The sequence below is a fragment of the Chinchilla lanigera genome, unplaced genomic scaffold, assembly GCF_000276665.1.
Source record: "Chinchilla lanigera isolate Chin_1 unplaced genomic scaffold, ChiLan1.0 scaffold00003, whole genome shotgun sequence".
Classification (NCBI taxonomy): Eukaryota; Metazoa; Chordata; class Mammalia; order Rodentia; family Chinchillidae; genus Chinchilla; species Chinchilla lanigera.
Window position 1 is genome coordinate 50718122 of NW_004955404.1, and position 23606 is coordinate 50741727.

Consider the following 23606-nt stretch of genomic DNA (forward strand, 5'->3'; position numbering starts at 1 on the left):
GAAGAAGAAGAAGAAGAAGAAGAAGAAGAAGAAGAAGAAGAAGAAGAAGAAGAAGAAGAAGAAGAAAGAAAGAAAGAAAGAAGAAGAAATTAAATCCACATGCCAAAGAATAAACAAAAAATAAAACTCGCATTTTACATTTTTGCACATCTGATTATGTAGGCATAAGATAATGTTATTATCACCATTATTTTTCTTGAAAACTACAGCTAAACCTTGGATATCACGTACTAAGTGCCAGCCACTGAGGCAGTAGCACAGTGAACCAGGCCCTGTGTAAAAATTGCCCTATTTTTCTGGCACAGGCCCATAACTCCAGCATTCCAGGAGACTGAAATGCTTGAGTAATGGATCTGGAAAACACTAAGCAGCAGGAGCGGAAGAAAGTGGTGCTGAAGTCCTGAGCACAGGGAAGAGCACCAGGACACCGGCAAGGGCTGTGCTCAACCCTTGATCCTCATAAACAGACTGACTTCCCCGTGGGCCAGCCTTCCGGTGACTCAGGGCCAGTGGGAAATGCACTTTTGCCAGGGTCCGCTATGGGTTCCATAACTCCTTCTGTGTCTGCACACAGACACTCACGCTCTGCCGGCTCCCCAGACAAGATTCCAGCCTTGCAGGCCTCCAAATGCCCTCTAAATCCCCAACCCACACACAGCCTGCTCAGCTCCCTAAGTACAGACCCAACAGAAATTTTATCTGTTCTTTAACCCATGTCAAGAGTCCCTGTTCAGTATGCATTTAGAGATGATTTGTCACTTGCTCCATGAGCGGATGGCTTCCTGCTCTCTCTGAGTGTAGACCTCTCCTTCTGCGGGGTGGAACCAATGATGATTAGCAGTGCAACAGAGCCCTGTCAGGAGCTGGGGAGGAGCTATTTTTAAATGGTGAATAAATAATCCTGTAAGTAACAAATTTTAACTAAAAGGACAGTTTCCTCTAGACTGAGTCATTTATATACAGCCATTGGCTTCCGTAATGCACATTCTGTCCTGACAAAGACCAGGATTCCAATTAGAACGTGATTTCCCTCACCCTGGGACATGTGAGGGCCATCGGAAGGTTGCAGTTCAGCCTGCATGCATTCAATGCTTAATTGTCACTATATTTAACAGTAAATCCTTTATCTTTCAAATTAAATCCTCCTTCTAAATCCTAAAACCAATATCTTAAATCCGTTTTATTTTTTTCCATCCCCTGCCCCTCAAAATCCATATTATGTTGATTCTTCCTTCTCAGTAATCCCCAGAAGTGTCCCTTCCATGCTCCCTAGTTAAACCTTGCATTCAAGTATAAATCTCTCCCCATAACAGCTGATCTGGCCACTCTGGTATCTTGTTCCTTAGTTTTCCTTCAACAAGAAGTTGGGACAATTTTATCTTCCTGTAGTGCTGTCAAAGCCCAGATAAGCAAAAAACCTAGTTAGAAAGAAAGAAAAAGAAAATTCAACATGGTGATTTACTTTTAACTGCTCTACTCCCTGTGCCTTGAACTATGGATTCATTGTTGTAAATGTAATAAATTTCCCTCCAGAATTCATAGGGTCCAATAATACCGGAAATATATATTGAGCACCTGCTCTGTGCTACATGATGTATGATCCTGGGCTTGTGAACATGTGTTCATGCCAGGATCAGCAACAGATTTTCTGGACATCCTCGTGCCCATCCACACATAAGCACTTAATGCTCACTTAAGTAAGTCCAGCCAGGGAAGAGTTAGGCCTCTGCCTCCTGTGCCCCAGTATGAGCCCACACAGCCTGCATCACAACTTTCAGATGACCCTCAAGTACCCTACTGAGCAGGGAAACACATCCACCTTGGAATCCCACACCTTGCGAGGAGAGGAAAAGCATTACAGGAGCCAGTGGCTGTTTATAAATGATTCTAGTTAAGGGGTATGAAAATAAAAATTAAAATAATGACACACAATCTTACATTTAATGTGCAGAAGATGAGAATGTTTGCAACAGCCCACAAAAACTTCAAACTCCAGCTCTCAGCTGAAGAACATAATATCCCTCACCTCTTTGTACTTCCATTTTGCACTTACTCAAAATGAACTGTAATTGTCTACAGCTGAGTTCCTTGGATGCAGTCGTTGCCTTTTTCACTGCTGAATGCAGTGTATCAGGTGCAGGGCTTTGTACCAGATAACAAGTATATGGGCTATGAATGTTGAAGGAATGAATGAACAAATGAATGAATGAGTGAATGAACAAACAAATGAATGAAGTGGCACAACAGCAAATGAAGGGAATCAAGAGAGACTTTAGAAGAAATGAGGCCTGAGATCAGCAAAGACTTGGAGAAGTGAAAGTTCCTCGGGCATTTGTGGAACAGCAGGTAAATAAATAAATGCACTGATATACTGGATGATCGGTGGCAGAAAGGCAGAATGGACAGGGTCAGGTTTGGGAAAGTCTTAAGTGCTGATGAGGTTGGATATAATTCTATTCAGTGAGAACACTGGTTTTGTGTCTTCCTGCAGTCATCCAGTCCTCATAAATTAGTCCTCCTGGCAGACGTATCAACTTATATCCACATTTTAGTAAGAAGAAAGCATGATGCAAATAAACACACCTATGGCCTATTTAACAACAAAATATAAAACCCAATTTAAAAATGGGTAAATGATTTAAATAGCCATTTCTCAAAATAAAAAAGATACTAAAATAGCCAATGAGCTCAAGAAAGATATTCAACATCACAAATCCATAGGGAAAGGCCATGCAAAATCACAGTGAAAGCCAGGCGTAGTGGTATATGCCTGTAAGCCCTATAACTCTGGAAAGCTGAGACAGGAACATTGCAAGTTTGAGTCCAACCAGGGCAAATTAGCAACTTAGTGAGAACCTATCTCAAAGTTTAAAAAAAAAAAATTAAAAGACGTGGGTTACAGATCAGTATGAAGGCCAGTGCTGTTAAACAAAAAAAAGAAAAAAATAGAAGAATGGGATATCACTTGACACACTTATCAAAGAAACAGAAAATGGCAGGTATTGGTAAGGATGTGGAGAAAAGTGGAGCTGTTGTCCCTGCTAGTGGCAATGCCAAACAATTAACACAACCGTTAAAAGCAGCATTAATGATTGGTGCCACCCATACCAGGGTGGGGCACCATTATCCGTTATCCACCCCTAAAACTATGCTAAACCAGTCAATGGACTAATTCAGTACCACACATCCTTAATCCCAGTATCACACACCACAGATGCAGCCAACTCTGAAAAGCCCCACCTATGAGAGCATGAGGCTTTGGGGGATATCTAGATACAAACCATAACAGTGGATCCTTAAAAGTTTAATTACCATTGTATCCAACAATTTCACTTCTAGAAAGATATTCAGCATCAAAAACTCATAGGGAAAGGCCACACAAAACCACAATGAAAGCCAGGCATGCATGCCTATAAGCCCACAACTCTGGAAAGCTGAGGTAGTATATATACTTCAAAGCGTGAAATCAGACACATGAGCAGATATTTGTACACAAATGTTCACAGCACCATTTTTATTCACATGTTCATAGCACGATTGTGCAATGTCCATAGTACAAGAATTAAAATGTAGAAACAACCCAAATATTCATCAACAGATGAATGAACAAATAAAATGTGGTATATATACATAATGGAATATTACTCTTCCATAAAAAGGAAGAAAATAGGAAATTCAGATACGTGCTATAACATAGATGAATCTTGAAAATAATATGCTGGATGAAAAAGACAAATATTGTACGATTCTACTTACTGAGGTCCTGGGCATTGATAAATGCATGGATAGACAGGGGCTGGGGGTAGAAAGAATGAGGAGTTATTGTTTAATTGGTACACAGTTTCAATATGGAATGACAAGAACTTTCTGGAGAGGGTGACGGTTGCACAACATTGTGAATGTACTTAATGCCCCTACAATAGACACTGTAAATGGTAAAATGGTAAGCTTTATGTCATGCAGGTTTTACCTCAAAAAATTCAAATTAAAAGTTCTAGTAGTGTTTTCTTTGCCTCCACAAACTTGAAGGACTCCTTTTCCCTCTAAATTATAGTTTTGAAACATGCTTAGTTGGATTCTTCCTTCTGAACTCTTAATGAAGGCCTCATTCCCTGACACATTTAAATCATCTCTCACCCTTAAAAGGTTTCCTCAAGGTTCCGAGTCTCCAGAGGACTGCTGTGGTTTGACTGCACAACCCAGTGATGTGGTTCAGGTTCTGGGAGCCCGGTCCCCAGTGTGCTAGTACTAAAAGGTGGTGTTGTCACATCTGTAATTCCAGCACTCAGGAGGCTGAGGCAGAAGGATCTCCTGATTTGAGGCTAGCCTGGGTTACAGAGCGAGACCCTGTCTCAAAAAAATGGTTGGGGAAGAGATAGATGAGTCCTATTGAAAGAGATCAGTTTATTGGAGTCACCACCCTTGAAAGGGATTAAGGCAGTTCTCGTGGGATATCAGTTCATTCCCTCAAAAGTGGCTGTTATTTTTTTCAAAAGTCAAGACCAGCTCCTCCCTGTCCTCTGGGTTTCTGTTTTGCCATGTGATCATTTATGCACACCGATTTTCCTTACTGTTTCTCTGCCATGTTGTAATGCAGCCATAGGGGTCCTCACCAGAGACCAAAATGATGAGGTTGCCTGGTCTGACACATTTAGCCTCCAAAACTGTGAACTGAATACAGTAATAGTAGAGGCTTTTTGTTATAGCCAGAAAAAAACAGATGAATAGGGAGAAAGAGCATCTCTCATGGCTAGGTTTACCTGGTTCCCGCTAATGTTTTTACCTAAATTATTACATTCATCTAAAATACTACATTTTAGTTTGTGATGATTTTAAGCACTTGAAAATAACAGTCACTGGCCCATAAATAAGAAATGTGATTTGCTTGCCTACCAGTGAGTCTAATGCTACTGTGAATCTGTGGAGGGAAGGCTTCTACCAAGATGTGAGAGGAAGAAAATACTCACCTTGTGCTCTCAGGAAGTGCCACCAACACTCTCTTGAGAGCAGGAGCCAAGCTGATGACAGCGCAGGCAGGGAGTCCAAGAAAGATCACTGAGGGCCAGGAGCACACCCCAGGGTTTTCTTCATCCTGAGTACTTGTCAGTCACAAGAAAGTCACTGGAAACACTAACTGATGTTCACCAGTATTTCCCATAATTGCCGTCCCTCTCGCCACAGAATGCTGTTCTCATTTCCTCAGGGAAGATCTGGCAATGAAGAAAATGAGAGCAATAGTTTTAGAGAAAAGGTTTTCAAGTTTCAAAAGCCTAGGACTTGGGGCATAAACAAAAGACTTGGAATAAAGTGTAATCAGCTGGAGCCAGTTTTCCCTCTTCCCCAGAGCTAGATAAGGTTTGCTCCTCTTGGGGAAAAGAATAAGAATCTGAGGTTTAGAAACTGCTAAGCCTCTCCAAAGAGTGCTGGTCACTGCACTACCCAAATCAGTTGATGCCTGTGTCCTGAGAGAACACCAGTGCCCCATTTCTGGTAGGAGAATCCAAAGCTGCAGGAAGACTGCCAAGTCCCACAGTGTGCAGAGGACAGAGGCCATATTGGAGACACTCGGGCTGGGTATGAAAGCAGACAGTGTCAGCTTTGTGAGCTTCCTGCAGCCCCAGAGTAACCAGAAAGCCACTTTCATGTGCGTGTACAAGGGAGAACCCAATTGCAGTGGGAAGGGAGACCCACACTGAGGGAGGAGATGGGTGGCACATGGTCCCAGGAGTGGTGCAGGTGGACAAATGACTGGTCACCACCTAAGAATGAGGATGACCTGGCCAGTGCATGCACAGAAGGTGAGCCAGAGCCAGAGCCTCCACTGCCATGGCAGGCCACGCACCAGCCTTCATCCACCAGCCCAGGCTCAAACCCAGGAGATGGCGGGAGACCGTGAACTGATTTACATGATGTTTCTACCTCTTGTGCAACACAACTTCCGATCAGAAATTCTGCAGCTAATGGAAGGAACAGAGGAGTTGCTCCTCTTTAAAAGCCTGAATTTGTGGTCTCTGATTCCTGCCTGCCACATATTGATGTGTTTACTGCTTATTAATATCCAGTAAGATCACATTTCCCTCAAAGATAGAGTTCTAATATCAGCCCATGATGTGAAAACTACATATATTCACAATTACGCCCTGAAAAATCTCTTAATTTACTCATAAAAATGCAGTACTGTGCCATAACTCAATTCTAAGCTGCCAGCTTCTCCTCTAGCTTTGAAACAGATTGTTGCTTCTATTTTCCAATTGAGCTCCAAATATAGTAGTTGGCTTTTGTTTCAAAGTGTGTTGTTCAAAAACTTAAAAATAAGTATTTATCTTCAAATGCTAGAAGCACACACATTCTATGATTTCATCCCATAAAGGAACCAAGACCTAGTAAGGGTCTCACACACGGACCTTCTGTTTAGCGCAATGAAAGGAGAATCTCACCCACCACCTGAATGGTCACCTCCTTTTCAGGGTCCTGCTAAACTCACATGGGTCCTTCCCATATGCGTTTTGTGTGGCTGTGTTAGTGTCACCTTTCCATCTTAACTTACTGAGTACTGGGACTTGCATGAAGAGAACATTCTGGAAACCATATGTCAGCTGTATCTTCACAGCAACTTTGAAGCTGAACTGACTACTACTTCACATTCACCAAAAGACCCTCTTAGTCCAGAGCATTCATCAGACATGTTTTTCTGGAAGATTCTGTAAGTGAGTCAGAGGAAGGGTGCAGACCATGCACAGCTTCACAGCAAAAGTCCCCATGAACATGCTTTCTCAGCCCCCTGCTCTCACCGCCACCCCTGAACTGCACCTGGCACCAGACTTCAGCCCCCACCCCTGCTTTGCCCCTTTCCACACTTCACCACTCCACCTTTTGTGTGCACTTTATGGGTTCAAACTTCACCCACAACAACAATCAATGCAGTCCAAAGCCACCTCTGCCTACCAGAATCCCCTGTCCTAAAAGCTAAAAGGAGACATGTAACCACTTTTCCTATTACACATTAACTCGTTATGAGTAGGAGCTGGATTTAATTCAATATCTTAACAGCTACCACATACGAATGAGCTAAATGTGCTACATACTTTATATGTGCTGCTCCAGTAATTTCCTATAACAACCCCAGAGATGTTCTCCAGTTCACAAATAAGGGAACTAAGGGGTCGGAGGGATGAAAGCTGTATATCCAAAGCCACAGCTCACCCTAAAATGCATAGGTTTATTTGCACCACCTTGCCTTCCACCTGAGGAGAGTGACATGATTTTCTTACCCAAATTCCCACTTCATGTTCAGGCAGCCCAAGTTTGATTACCACATCACCTTGGAGTGATAGTCAAAGTAAAGATATAGCCACACACCCTAGTATAATCGTGCCCAAGAATACAAATGAAGCAAAGACTACTGTGCAGCTGATCCAAGCTCATCAACACGCCTTTCTGTTGGGATGATCACGTGATACAGTTCTGACTACTGACATATAAATGGGGTGATATCGGTGGTGGGGAGATTCTAGGAAAGCACTTCAGAAGGGAAAGATCAATCCTTCCATTTTGCTGTTGTCTGAAATACAGAGGCCATGCCTGGAAGTGCATCAGAGCCATCTTGTGCCACAGAAATAAAAGCTACCCACTAAAAGGACACCAAGGAAAGTTAGACCCCTGACACATGGTTGAGACCTGTTTCAACCTACCCTCGTCTACTCTTCATGAGAAAAAAATTAACTGCTGAGGCTGCTTAATAAGGCTTTCTATGATTTGCAGTCAAACACATTCTATCACTTACTGTGTACGGCTTCACAGCAGTAAATGGTATCTTTCCTGCTGTAGGACGCTCCACAACTGTACCCCAGCCAAGGACTGCTGACTGCTGTCTGCTTCACTCAGCCATGTGTCAGGGTCTTCCTCAAATTTACAAGAGTCAAACTCGTCCTACCTGGAGATGGATAGAGCACTTAGCAAATATAAATGAGAGAATCAAAGGTACTCAGGTTGTGCCCTAGGGAGTGCATGATTAAAAGGCTTAAAATAATTATATGCTCTTGGGGACAGTTCTTTTCATATTTCCATATTTTGTTTTTAATAACCAACTCTACTTAGCTAGGAAGTGTATCTGCTGGGTCTCAGGAAGCCTCCTGATGCCCAATGAGATATGAAAACAGACTTAAGATCGGAAAGAGAAATTCTGCTGTGTCACTAAAAAAAAACCCACTAAATGGGTTCCCTAATGATTCTGGGCTAGGAGTTTTGAACATCTGAAAACCAAAGGAGACACGAAGTCTGCCGAAAACAAAGGAGTACGGTGGACTGGCAGCCACTGTTTGCCCGTGAATGTCGGCGATGATGTTAATAGGAAGGAGCATGTGAGCAGCGGGGTTTGGCATATTCACACCCGCATTAAAAGGCACAGAACTCATGGCCTCTCTGGACACTGTTGTTACTCAGACACCAGGCAAAGAGCATCATAGAACTTATGATGTGGCAACAAGCCTTATACATATCAAAAATTTAGACATTAACCCCTGTTTACAACATTTGTTCCCAGCATACGGCCGAGAACCTTTTTAGTAAATCACTTGAGATAAGCTGTCTGGCCCCAAATAAAAGATGTTTGCCAATTTCTTGGTAAGGCAGAAGAAGAGCTCTTTATCTAAAGCATATTAGCATATTTTGCCTCATTAATAACTTCACTGCAGCATTAATTTGCCTAATTATCACATTTGGAATTCAACATGGTGTCTAATTAATTCAAAACCCAAAAAACAAATCCCGACTTATAAAGCACACCGACATGCTCCTGCTCCAGCAGCCTTCTTCCCTGGTGTGTGTGATTGTACAAGCAAGTGTGTGTGCCTTCCTGAGTCTGCTCAGTGAATTCATTCTTTATTGGGTCCTAGGTAATAAAAATCCATTATTTTAATAAAACTGCTTCTTCTAATGAAATGATCATCCCCCAGGCCTAGCAGCTTTTGTTTTCTAAATTACCTTCAGCCCTCTTTCTCTCAGCCTTTTGTTGTTGCTGTTCCTTCTTTATCATGGCCTTTCCTAAAGTTTGCAGGAGTATACAAGGGGTGATGGGAAGATATGATGAATATTTAAATTTTTTAAACCTTCTTACTGTGACAGACACATCACCAAGAATGATTTGAGTCCAAAGTAAGGGGGAGTATTCTCAGTATGGCGGTGCTAATGGTAATGTGTCATTTACTATAATAAAATTTTTAAAACATTTTTTAACATTCACTATAATTTTTGATCACACAGCTTCAACATCAAGAACAGAGGGATCAGGATTTTTTGCTTAAAGAACTATGCCATCTCCTTTCTTTACCAGCCACTGCCTTCAGCACTGAGTAAACACACAGTATTTGTTCATATTTCTGTACCATGGAAAGTCCTTCCAACCAATGTTCAGAAGCCCTGAGTAAACACTAGTCAACATTATCAAAAATGAAAACCAGAGTATATCTGCTGCCTCCTGAAAGACTGGAGCTTTGTAACAAATGAAGCTGTGAAAACCTCTAGTTCCCGGGCTCAAAACAACATCTCTTCACTCAATAGCATCACTCTTCTTCTCCCTTGTGCTGGCTTCCCACAAGAATATTCGACTGTAGCAAAAGACCATATGTATCTTTCCAGTATAGGGGAGAGACACAGAAAAGACCTAGATCTACATTATAGGGGGAAATAGTTGTTTAAGTGAATGCTGTCTCCAGTATGTCAGTTTTGGGTCTATCTCAGACATAAAACCTGGAGACTGCCATCTTCCAGTAATTTATTCCAATGCAAAGAGCAGATATTTATAGATTGCAAGGCACATCCTGTTATAGGTCAGATCCACACCAACAGTAATCTCCTTCTCTAGGCAGATAATTTTCTATATGAATGTACATTTTAAAACTCTTAAGCTATAAGCCTTGTGTTTAATTCAACCTATGAATATCACCAGTGGCCAAGGGCAGTGCATAGTTGCTTTGTGAGTTAAGGTTTTCCTTTCTGGTACACCTAACATCAGCAACCCCTTGGGCCCTCTGAGACCCCTTCCAATATACCCAAAATGAAAGATCTTAAAATGAATCTAGGAAATTTTCACATTGCACAATCCTATGATGGGAAGAAGACCTGTTAAGGTCTTAATATATCTTATCTTCATATGTTAGCAACAAAAGTGGATCACAAATTCCTCAATGTTAAAGAACAAAAGCCTTAGATAAGCACCAGCCACCAAACCTTCAAAAGAGGAATTAATCTCTTTCAAGCCAACCTATAAAATACCACCACCATCCACCTTCTTTTACCCTGGGTATGAGTCTATCCATCTGTGTTGCTCACCGCTGCACACCAGGGTCTGCCCTTTGCCAAAGGGAAGATAGAACAGAACCAGAGACCTGCTGGGCCACCAGCCTCCCCTCACCGACAGACATGAGCTTTGCCTAAATCACCAGTAAAAGAGAAAACACATTAAAGGGTCTCTCACGTTCCTCTGAAAATAGACATGAATCCACATCGTAAAGCTGCCATGTCATCAGGAAAGATTTACTAGTTTTTCTGGAGACACACAGGCTGAGAATAACAGGGGTCCAAGGTTAAATAGCATAAGCAAGGAACTTTGTGAGTGGCGCTGGCTACCTCCCACCCCCGTATCCTTACTTCTCTGAGCCCAGGAAGTATGGAATAGCTTTGCAAACCTCAAAAAAAATTTTTAAGGAGAAAGAAAAAACCAAAAGCGTTTTTTTAATCCTTCATGCTCAATAAAGACTGTGCAGACATAAAATCCCTCATTTAAATGCCTGCAGTTTTAATATAAAATGTATTATACAGGAAAAAGATTTTATTACCATTAAACGCTTGCTGCAATCCAACAAAAGAAGAAACTGACCTTGATTCTAAATCTTCAGCCTTTTTCTCCCTTTATTATTCTTAGTTATTTACCGAACATACTTTCCTTTTTTTTTTGGAGAAATAATGACTTTTCCCCAGAAGTTTAGAAAATGTGCATTGTTTTCTCAAGACAATCCAACACACTGTTTCAGAAAGAAATGCTAATGCAAGAATAATTCCTACTCTAGAGACCAAAGAAACTTGATCTTGAAAAATAATAATGGAAACTGGCTTCCTCTGGCCTTGCAGACTCAATTTAAGGGGGAAAAAAGGAAATTCAGAGAGCAAGTGGTAAGGCAAAGGGAAGGTGAAAGATGAAAATATAACCCATCTGGAAGTTATAAATAGGAAATCCTTAGGAGGAAAAAAAGGAGACAAATATGATCACTCTTCTGGTAAAAATAGTCATGGATGGGTGTAAAACTAAGACATTGTGATATCACTAAGGTTACAGATACCAGTTAAAGTTCCAGAAGGTAACACTCAAATTGGACAATCCAATTGTCTGAACAAAGAGCTAATTTGTTAAAGTGGGGACCATGTCTAGGGAAAGCTCAAGGGATAATGCACCCTCAAGGGCTAGCCACAGCAGGGAACTGTTACCACCCTAAGCTGAAAAAAGCAAGGGAAAGGATCAGTTATTAAAACACAGAGAGGAGAACTGTGTGCAGAGGGCAGGAGCTTTAGCATTCAAGAAAGAACCCATCTTGCTAGGCACAGTGGCACACAGCTATAATCACAGCACTCTAGGAAGCTGAAGTAGGAAGATCACAAGTTTGAGCCCAGCCTGGGCAATTCAACAACTTAGTGTCTCAAAATAAAAAGTGAAAAGGGCTAGGGATGCAGCTCAGTGTGAAGACCCTGGGCTCAACCCGCAGAACAACAACAACAAAGAAAAAAGCATACAGTGGAGATGAATGGAGAGTGGACGTAGAAGGCCATAGTTCAAACAAACAAAAAGGTAAAAATCCTATCAAACCAATCATTTAGAAAACCTCATAGTAAGATGGTGCATTCATGTACACCTCTGATGTCAGACAGCTGTTGATTCCAATAGAATCCAGCTCTGCCATTAACTGTGAGGGTGAAAATCTGATAATTGAGCCTCAGTTTTTTCCACTGTAAAATGAGGATAAGAGCACATACTTACTTAAGAATCATGCTAGGAAAGCATTTCTTAGACTCTTGAAAAATACTAGTTCCTCCGCCCTACCCATTCATGCTCTTTTCCTCTCTATAGGTTCATAACTGAATTTATATTATAAAGAAGACAAGGAGAATTCAGTCAAGCATCTTTGTGGGTGTACACATAGCTTTGTGCATCAGAAAATGATTCCATTAATTCCTATGATTTTACCCAGCAAATGATTAGTCAGACAACGAGCCCAAAGTGGCCCAACTGAGATCTCTTAAAAATTCCCTCTTGTGCCATGTACTCTCCGGCAGGCTCCACGGCACTGGCACTAGATATGGTGGAATTGCTTTGAGGCAAGTCGTGTGCTCAGACTACAGTAGACCTGACAGACCTTTATTCTTCTGGACTTGATTTTCCTTCATCCACCTTGAATCAGAAGCAAGTGAGCACTGTAGTGGGACTGATGCCAGGTTACACAAAAATCCCTTTCAAGAATCTAATGATAGGCTCTTTTTCAAACAGAACAATACTTACCTGTTTCCTTTAGTCTTCTGAGAGACTCTACATCTCAGTCCTCAGGGCCATTCCCCCAGTGCAAAGTTTGCTACCACACTCTAGCTTTCTTGAGACACAAGGAAAGAAACTTTACAACTCTTCTGCACTAAAATGTAATAACTTTCTCCACACGGCTGCACAAAGGATTTCTCTGGGAACAAGGGACCAAGTTTCACAGTTGCATAAATATAAACTAAAGTAGAAATCCATCTTTGAGTCTGTAGGCACGCAGTCAACATTCCCATTTTTCAAGAGTCTCAAGGTCATTCTTCACTATGTGTTCTTTCAGCTCTGCTTTAAAGTTAAGCTACTTTAATAATTCATGGCATCATACCCATTAAAATATGAGTATGTTCTACCAAAGGAAACAGCATTTTTCCCCTTTTTATGGTAGAGGAGGCCCAGACAAGCCCTTGCATAGGAAAACAGTGACATTCTGCAGCAACACTGATGAAGTTTCAGAGAGAGGCTTGCAATTCCGCCTGCCACTGCACACAACGAGTTTTATCACGAAGACCCAGCACCATATGCCAGAGGAGACAGGTTAAGCCTCTTAAATGTTCCTGACAACAATAAGCTTTCATTGTAGAAAGTAAACATCTGTCTCATGGAGAAATTATCCACAAAACAATGAGGATTGTTATTTGTTTGTTTGATTGATTGACTGTGACCACAAGGAAGCAGGGAAGTTTCAGACATGCATGGTAAGTCAAAAAATGGATAATTTCTTAAACACTTTAAAAACTAATTTGCAACCTTCTTTTAAAGACATCATAGAGGAGCCCACGTGCTACAAATACATACAGAGAGGAACCGCTGATTTCAAAGATTAGGAAAGATAAGACCAGAATCTACGCTTTAGCTCTGTCACTGCTAGCAAATTATTTAACTTCTGTGGGTCATATTTCCATATCTCTAAATGACACTCAAAATTAAATCTATTCTGCAAAGTGAAAGGGTTATGAGGCATTGATGATTTATGACTTTAGAAGTCTATGTAAACTGTACAGCAAAACAAATGTTAAGACATTTTGCTCTACACTTTTAAAAGTCAATAGGCAGAAGATTTATTACCCACAGAGAAAAAGAAATCTCCTCTTCCTTATGGATCTTTCCTGGAAATGCCTGCAACCCCCAGTTTATCTCACTATAGCTGAGTGTGCAGATGAAGATGGCCACTTCAATGTCGCTTGGTAAAGCAGGGACCGTGGCAATCGCTGCATGCCTGGGGCAAAGGAAAGAATGTCAACATCATCATCATCATCACCACTACCACCATAATCTTCTATGATTTGCAAAATTCTTTTGGACATTTTTAACTCAACACTCATAAAAGCTGTAGGTAAACAGTTTTATTCAGAAATGAGCAAACAGATTCAAAGAAACTCTAGATTACATAAAGGTAACAAAGACAACATTAAAACTCAAGCCGAAGGTGAGAGAAAAGAGTAATGATTATCCACTCCTTCTTCCTGCCCTACCGGCCCTGTGAAAGGACCTAGCATGGCACCTGTAACTCTCCCCTTTACGCTCCTTGCCTGTCTCTTCTCTCCTACCATTGTGAGAGGACCTGACTTTTGATCACCTCTGATCCTTCTATCAATCCCTGACACAAAATTTGACACATAAGCGTACCTAAAAGGATTTGTTAAATGAATAGGGAAAGAAAATACAGAATAGGGAAGAAAATCATGGTGTTTGGGATCTTTCTTTTTTCCCCCTTAACTTACAGAAAAATCTTTCTACTTCTAAAATGTCATAGGCTATGGGAAGATGCCTCTCTCTTGGGCTCAGCTGTGGAATCCACGGTGAGTTGGAAGGAAGCTGGTGAGTGCAAGCTAGATTCAGGGGTGATCCAGGCATGTGCAACTGCTTGGGAAGTAAATATAAAAGGGAGAAAGGAGACAGAAAAAGCCTCCAGAAATAATCCCCACTCAGGGACAGAGAAGCTAGAGCCTGACCAATGGGGTTGCCTTAGCTAATACAGAGTCAGCACTAAGTCTGGAATGGGGTAAGTGGGCAAGGATGCCACAGTCTCAGTGCAGCACCTGCTCTAGCATGGCATCTTCAAGCAGATAATCAAATACATCTGTGCTTAAGGATGCCTCTGAAGAGGGTTAGATCAGACAGTTCAAGGAAACTTTTAAAAAAGGAACATTCTATATAGAAGGTTGCTTGAGACATAACAAACTGCACTGGTATATCCTTTCCTGTCAAAACAGCATACTCCTCCCAACTACACAAACAATGCATCCTCCGGGTGCACAATCCTGGTACTTTTTTCTTTATTTTTTTATTTGCTGTCAAGCCTTTATCTGAAGATGTCAAATATAAAAAATATAATGCATCCTCATGGGCTCAGACTCTGGCTCCAACACTGATTATCTCATGGCCAGTTTTTTCTCGCCAATAACCCCAGATTCTCTCTTTCCCTACTCCTGCCTTGGGTTATTTTGAATCAAATCTTAGACATTATATTATTTCATCCATAAAAATTTCAAGATATCCAAAGACAGTGGTTACTTTCAAAAGTCTTTTGGCTTTTTTTAAGGTACTGGGGATCAAACTCAGGGCCTTTGCACGGAGTTACACTCCCAGAAATTTTTTTTTGAGACAGGGGGTCTCATTAAATTGCTAATTTGTCTAGGCTGGGCTGTGATCCTCCTGCCTCAGCTTTCCAGAGTGCTGGATTGCAGGCATGAGGCCCTATGCCTTGCTTCTGGTCTCACTTTTAACATTCTTCATCTTTTATATCCAGTTTATCACTAACTCAAAATAGTTATTTTCCCATTATGTCTTTTTTTCATTTTGTTTGCATTTCTTCAAACCAGGACCTGATCTTAACTCTCAGAAGACCGAAAACACTTTCTGTTCAATGTCCTGACTCTTAGTACCCCATGTTCAAAAACCTATGGGATTGGGGATACAATCCAAATAGATTATAAGCAGTGAAACCCAAGATTTTATAGAATTAAAAGGCACTATAATAAAAAGGCAAAAAGAAAAAGGATCCATAGGAGGAACTTCCTTTTTCCTTGATACTAAATTAACCACCTTGCCAAAAGAAGTTAAAATTGAACAAAACATAAAAGGAACACAAATAACATCCAAAAATTACAAAGCTAATTTTTTGAGATATGGGAGACTGACAAGTTAGGATTCTCACTCTGCATCAGAGGAAAGGTTTCCAGCTGTGTGGTAGTGATCCGGAGCCCAAGCAAAGCACAGCAGACCTGTGAGCTGAGTAGGCAGAGATGTAGTTTCAGGCAGCTGAAGTGAGTGGATTTCATTAGGCAGAACACGAAATTTGGGAAAGCTAAGCAGAACAGCCCTCAGAAGTCCATGTAGGGATCTCCACAAGTGCTTAGCCAAGGACCAAACTATACACATGTAAGGAGATTTAGACAAGGCTAGGTAGAATGTGGTGATTATAAGGTTGAGAGCAGAGCAAAGATTCTAAAGGTTTAGCAGCGTTTGGGTATATTGGCTGTCCAGCTCAACAAGAGGGGACAGACATTGATTAAAAAAAGAGAGAAGCAGGAGAAATGGAGCACAATGCAGAGAAAAGAAGGAAGCATTCTGGAAAGGTCATCCTACCTCCCGTAAAGGAGAATCTGTTTCTGTAGACACAAGGTAACCCTGGAGACGGTTAGCAGCCCCAGTGAAAAACAATGGACTGGGCCAGCAGCACCAGCCCTAAGAAAAGGCCACAGCCTTGGAACTACAAAAACAGTGTGGGTTGTTACTCTGGAAGTGACTCCATCTGCAGGTTAGGTTTGACTTGGAGAAGAAATCCAGTACAGCCCCTGCCATATCTGGAGAATTTAGTCAGACATCATTTTGGGAAGAGGCCCATTGTTTAAGGCTGAGCTACAGATCGACTATACTTCAGAGGTTCTGGTGTCACCCTTCCACAGTGACTGGGAAGGAAATGGCATCATTGAGGAGAAAATCAAAACCAAACCAACTGAATTTTATGAAATAATAAAAGAAGACACAAAACCAGATCAATAAGATGCTCACTAAGCTCAGAGATGATATAACTAAACAGATAATGGACATAATAAACAAAACAATTGGTGAGCTTGCAGAAGATGCTAATAAAAAGCTAACTGGGATTTTAAAAGGTGATATAAAGCATGAATGACTAATTTAACAAAGAGTTAGAGATACCAAAGAAAAATCTGGAAGATAAAAATTTCTATTGAAAGTATGAGCAGCAGAAGTGACCGGTGTGAAGACAAATTGCAAGAACTAGGAAATAAGACTGATACAACTGACTGTACTCAGAAATACCTTACAAATAACAGGAGAACATTAAAAAATGGATTTAGTAGCTACTAGATGACACAAAGAAAACTAATCTTAGATTAGTTGGAACAAGTGAAAAATCAGAAAACAACAAAAATGGTATTTAAAACTTTGCTTACAGATATAATAGCAGAAAACTTTGCAAAAATAGGGAAAGAATTTAACATACAGATAAATTAAATATGTAGAGCCCAAAATAATCATGATCAGAAAAGAATTCCTCCATGACAATCAAAATCTCATAAGTCCAAGCAAGGACAGAATCTTAAAAGCTGTTAGAGAAAAGCATCAATCACCTATGAAGGTAAACCCATTAGAATTGTATCAAACTTCTCAATAAAAACCTTAAAGACCACAGATTTGGGGATAGAGTATGTAAATCCCTAAAACAGAATAATTTCCAACCCAGACTGATAGATCCTGCAAAAAAAAAATCTTTAAAAATTGATGGAGAAATGGGGTATTGACAAAGAATACTTTAAGAAATTTGTGACAACCAAACTAGTGCTCAAAAACAAATTCTCAAGTATATCCTAAAAAGAGACAATACAGATAATAATACCAAAACGTCTAATAGAAAGAATACACCAGGCAGGGTGAGCAGTAAAACAGAAGGGGAAAAAAGGTATCAGCAACAGGAAAACAATGCAATGACAGGAATAAGTCAGTAACTCTCGAGTGAATCATCTCAACTCCCCACTCAAAAGACAGATTGGCAAACTGGACCAAAAATCCAATGATATGCTGAATACAAGAAACACATTTAACCCAAAATAATACTCCTAGACTAAAAATCAGAGGATGCAAAAACAGTATCCCATGCAATGGGAACTGAGAAATGAAAAAGAGCAGCTATCCTATTTTCAGACAAAGTGGACTTCAATCCAAAACTGACAAGAAGAGGCAAAGAAGAACATTATATGTTGATTAAGGAAAGAATTCAACAGAGCAGATAACAATTATAAAATATATGCAGCAAACACTAGAGCACCCAACTTCATAAAACAAACACTACTGGACATGAAAGACCAGATAGACATCAATACAACTACAGTGAGGGACCTCAATATACCATTATCACAAATAGACAAAATAATCAAAGATATATCAGAGTTGAGCCACATCTTTGAAAAATGGACTACAGAATGTTCTACCCAACAATAGAATACACATTCTTCCAGCAACACATAAAATTTCTCCAAAATGTAGACCCCTTATTAGCTCATAAAGCATGTTTAAGTAAATACAGAGGAATCAAAATTATCCTATGCAATGAAATTAAAATCATCAGCAAAAGGAACCACAGAAATCATGTAAATACATGGTAATTAAATAATATACTCTTTTCTATTTTTTTAAAATTATTATTAGTCCATGTTTGTAGTACATAATGATTACATTCATTGTGAGGATTTGGTGTATGTATGTAATACATCTCAATTCTTTTTCTTCCTCATTTCCCTCCACCCTCTTTTTTTTTGCCAGTATCAGATTTATTTACTTAGTTTATAAGTCTTTATCTAGTTACTTATCATAAACACAGATTAACAACCAGAGTAACAGGCAAAAAACATATAAGACATATAAGACAATTGTAGCACATCAAAGAAAACTTTAAGATACACTGGCCATGGTAGATTATAAAAATTTTTTCTCTTTTTTTTCCCTGTTGCTTATCTTTTATTTTATACTTTACTTACATATTGGGTTTCTCATGTAAGAGAAATCATGCAATATTTAAGCTTGTATGTCTGACTTATTTCTCATAACATTATGATCTCCAGGTGCATCCATTTTCCTACAAATAATTCAAATTTATCTTTCTTTATAGCATAGTAGTACTCCATTGGTATAAATACCACATTTTGTTTATCCATTCATCTATTGATGCACATATAGGCTGCTTCCAAGATTTAGCGCTTATGAATTGTGCTGCTATAAATGTGGGTGTGCATGTATCATGGTCATATGATGTCTTTAACTCTTTTAGGAAGATACCTAGAAGGGTATCCTCTGGGTCAAATTGAATTTCTAGTTTTAGTTTTTTTATGAGTTTTTAAACTGATTTCCTTAGTGGTTGTACCAGTTTACACACCTACCAAGAATGAAGAAGTGTTCCTTTCTCCCCCAAAATCCTACCCAGCATTCATTATTGTTGGATTTCTTGAAGATAACCATTCTTTATTGCATCAGTAGGCATTCAACAGTATCAATAGCCATCCCATTAGCCATTCAATAGCATCAAGAAAAATTGAGCACAGAAATTAACCTAACCAAGGCTGTATAAACCTTGTAGGTGAAAACTACAGTACTCTAAAAAGGAAGATCAAAGTGGACATCAGAAAATGTAAAGATTTTCCCTGTTCTTGGGTGGGCACAACAAATATGGTCCAAATGGCCATACTCTCAAAACTGATATGTAGATTTAATGCAATCCCAATCAAAATACAGTCAAACTTTGGATTATGAGTACGATAACTTGGTCTTAGAGTGTTCTACAAAATGAGTAAACATGTCTAAGAAATTTTAACTTGATAAATGAGCAATGGCTTACAAGTAGTAGATGATGCCAAATGTCATATAATCACAACTGCTCTCTTGCTCGCTCGCTCTCTCTCTCTCTTTCTCTCTCTCTCTCTCCACTCACACACTTTGATATATAAGTGTTTTGGATTATGAATGGAATGAATTTTCTCACAAACCAAGGTTTTACTCTACCAATAGCATTCTTCACAGAACTAGAGAAAATAATCCTAAAATTGATATGGAACAAGAAAAGATGCAGAATAGCAGAAGCAAACCTGGCAACAAGAGTGTTATGGTTGATACATTGTGTCAACTTGGGGAGTCTAGAGGTTTGGCTAAGTGACTTAGCAGGAAGCCAGAGTGCTTACTTTGTATACATCCTGAGCCTGTGGAAGAGGAGGGCAAAGATTATGTGAGAGCTACACGCCCCTTAGGTGGGGGTAGCCTGTTTACAAAGTAAGGCAGGGAAAGAAGCTGCTTGCTGCCATTCCTCCTTTTTGCTCTGGCTGCACTGCTGTTTGGCTGCCATTCCCCCCTTTGCTCTTGTTGCTTTGCTACCTTCTGCCTCGGAGCCAGCCAAGCATGGACTGAAACCTCCACAAACTGTAAGCTAAAAAACCTTTCCTTTGTTCATTTTAGGCATTGGGTATTTTGTCCCAGCAACAAGAGAAAAGTAACCAAGACAAAGAGCAAAGCAGGAGACAGCACAATCTCAGACTTCAAGTTACAATACAAAACTACAGTGAAGAAAACAGCATGGCACTGGCACAAAATAGCATATGGATCAATGGAACAGAGAGGGAACCCAGAAACAACCCCAGGCACATTCAAGTTATCTGATCTTTCACAAAGAGACAAAAACATACCCTGGAGGAAAGATAGCCTCTTTAGCAAATTGCATTGGGAAATCTAACTATCCACAAGAGATTGAATCTAGACTCATGTCTATCATCATGTACTAAACTAAAATCAAAATGAATCAAAGATCTAATTATTAAAATAGAAACATGCAGTCTGCTGAAAGATAAAATAGGTGAAACACTTGAAGGCATACATACCATACAAACAAGGACACTTTAAACAGAATCCTAACTGTACATAAATAACATTTTAAAAATCAATAAATGAGATCATATCACATTAAAATCTTCTGCATACCAAGGTAAACAACCAACAGAGTGAAGAGAGCCTACAGAGTAGGAAAAAAAATTTGCTAGCTACACCATGGGCAGAAAGCTAATACCTAGAATAAATAATGACCTCAAAAAATTAGCCCCCTTCCTTAAATAAAAGACCCAGACCAAAAAATGGGCAACTGTAATGAATAGACACATCTCAGAAGAATTGTAAACAACCAATAAATCCATGAAAAATGTTCAGCATCTCTGGCCACTCGGGAAATGCAAATTAAAACACTAAGATTCTGCCTTGCTCCAAAAAGAATGGTTACCATGAAGAAATCAAAGAATAACAAATACTGGTGAGGCTGTGGGGGAGAAAGACTCTTTTTACATTGTGGGTATAAGATATCATATGACCAATACATGCATACCCACATTTATAGCAGCACCACTTATAAGAGCTAAATCTTGGAAGCAACCTATGTGTGCATCAACAGATGAGAGGATAAAGGAAATGTGGTATTAAAGAAGGATAAATTTGAATTATTCATAAGAAAATGGGTATACCTGGAGATCACAATGTCAAGTGAAATAAGTCAGACACACAAATTTAAATATTGCATGGTTTCTCTTAAATGAGAAACCCAAAGTATAAATAAATTAAAGAACAAAATAAAAAACATATAACAGGAAACAGGAAGATACAATTTCTGCAGAAAGGAAGGGGACCAAGAGATGCAGGAAGGGAGAGAAAGAGGAAGGAGGGGGCACAAAAGAATTAAGGCGTCTTAGGTACCAACGCCCCCAATGCATGTAATTATCATGTCCTATACATGTGATAATAAAAAAAAGAATGAAAATGGACATTGTTAAATAAGACAAAGCTCTTAGAACTTGTGGCCAGCAGACTTGCACCAAGAGAAATGCCACCGCATGTTTCTCAGGTCTTGGACAATGTCACCAGCATGAGCCAGAGGGAATGAAAGTAAATGAGCAAGGAAACTTAAAACACTAGGGTTTTATTTTCTCATAATTCCCTTAAAAGAAAACTACTTAAAGTACAAACTAAAATACCATAAGGTGGAATATACAATGTATGTAGAAGTAAAAGATATAACAAAACATTAGGTCAGTAAGACCCAAAATGTATAATAGATATTGTGAAGAGGGGGAGGACTGTTCAAAAGGACAGAAAGCTGGGATAGGGGAGAGGAGAAAAGAAGAAAGGGAAAAATATATATATATAATATATATATATATTAGCTAAGATAATAATACTACTAATTTTATTAGTTCATTGAAAGGAACAGTTTGTGCTTATATTGTTTGATCAATTTTGCCTGCCTATATCTGTTAATCTGAGCAACTACTTCAAAGATAACAATATGCATATAACCATTGTTACTTTCCTATCATCTTGTTTTGAAATTCTGTACCATTGTTTTTATTTTTTTTCTCTTTAAAATAAAAAAAAATCAGGTCAGGAGACAGGTAGATAGGGTGGGACTGATGTGAGACAGTCAAACATGTGAAGTTGTGAGCAGGAAGTCTGAGCATCCAGGTGTGAAGCAGGAAGAGAAGTAGGAAGTTGTGGGAAGAAGCACAGTCTTCCCTCTGACACCTGGTAATCACAAGATTGCATCATAAAAGCCGAAGGTCCGCCCCTCCCCAAGGAATTTGTCTAACAATTCCTAAAAAGAGTGAGATTCAAAAGCATGACTCTCATAACAAATGCTGGGCTAGGAATCACCACTAGGTCGGACAAGTAGAGGACTGCTGGCTCCGCTGATAGGGGATGGGCCAAACCTGAGTTCTGGCTTTTTGAGTATGAGGCATATAAGAATACACTTTTTTATATTTTACTGACCATTTTCATGTATTCTTTTGCACATTATACCTTGGTAATGCTTTATGATAAGGTGTTTAAAGGAATACATATTGTATGACCTATTTATTATACATTATTGTTCCAACTACAGTCACCCCTCCATGTTCAAGAAGAATTGGTTCCAGGATACCCCTCAGGTACCAAAATCCCCAGATGTTCAAGACATCATCTAAAATGGCATAATATCTGCACATAATTTATGCACATCCTCCTGCATACTTCAGATCATCTCTAGATTATTTCCAATACCTAGCACAGTGGAAATGCTACAGTTGTAAAATTCTGACACTGCATTGTTTAGGGAATGAAAAAGGCAAGAAAAATGTCTGTACATGCACAGTGCAGACCACAATTTTTTTTCTGAACATTTCTGATCTATCACTGGTTAAATTGCAAGTACTGAGCCCACAGATACAGAGAACCAATTATGCTAGAATCATGGCATTTTCTATCGCAAGTTTGGGGGAGACAGGCACACGAGAGAAAATTAATAGACAAGGGAGCAGTCCCGAGAGCCAGCACAGTAAAGGACAGACAGAATCTTGACTTTTAGAAGCTAAACCCTTTAGCTGGTCAACATAACCTGGCAAGAACAGTTATTGGGATTAGTATGCATGAAGTCAAGACGTGAAGAATGAAGAAAAGGCCAAGCATATGTCAGTCAAACACAGCACCTCGTCTCCCTGCCTTCCCTCCCCCTCCGCTCTTCCCACTCCCTTGCTCACTGCTCCTTACCCACCACTTGCCTCTGTCCTGTCATTGTCATGGGCCCCCCAAGTCACTTCTCTGAACTCCCTATAAACCTTCATTCTACCCTCCTTTGGGGCCAGGCATTATTCTTAGAGCCTGGCAGGCCCAAGTTAGTTACATAAACCCCACGTGGAGACCATCCCATCCCTCTGGTATAAATATGCCATCATGAAATAGAGATGTAGGCTTTATCATGCCATTTGATTCTCTGTCCTTGACAACTTTCTAATTTAGAACTGGTGAATTCTAATAACAATCTATTGATGCCTTGACGTGTTTGTTGTTCTGATGGGTGAAAGAGCTACAGACATTTTATAAATAGCCCCCTTGATGTTGCTGGCTCTTGAATTTCCCAGATGTCAGGACTCCTGTTAAAATAATTTCTGATGACCTGAACCTGTTATCACATTGGGCTTCAAGTCTGGAACTTTGCAAATCAGTC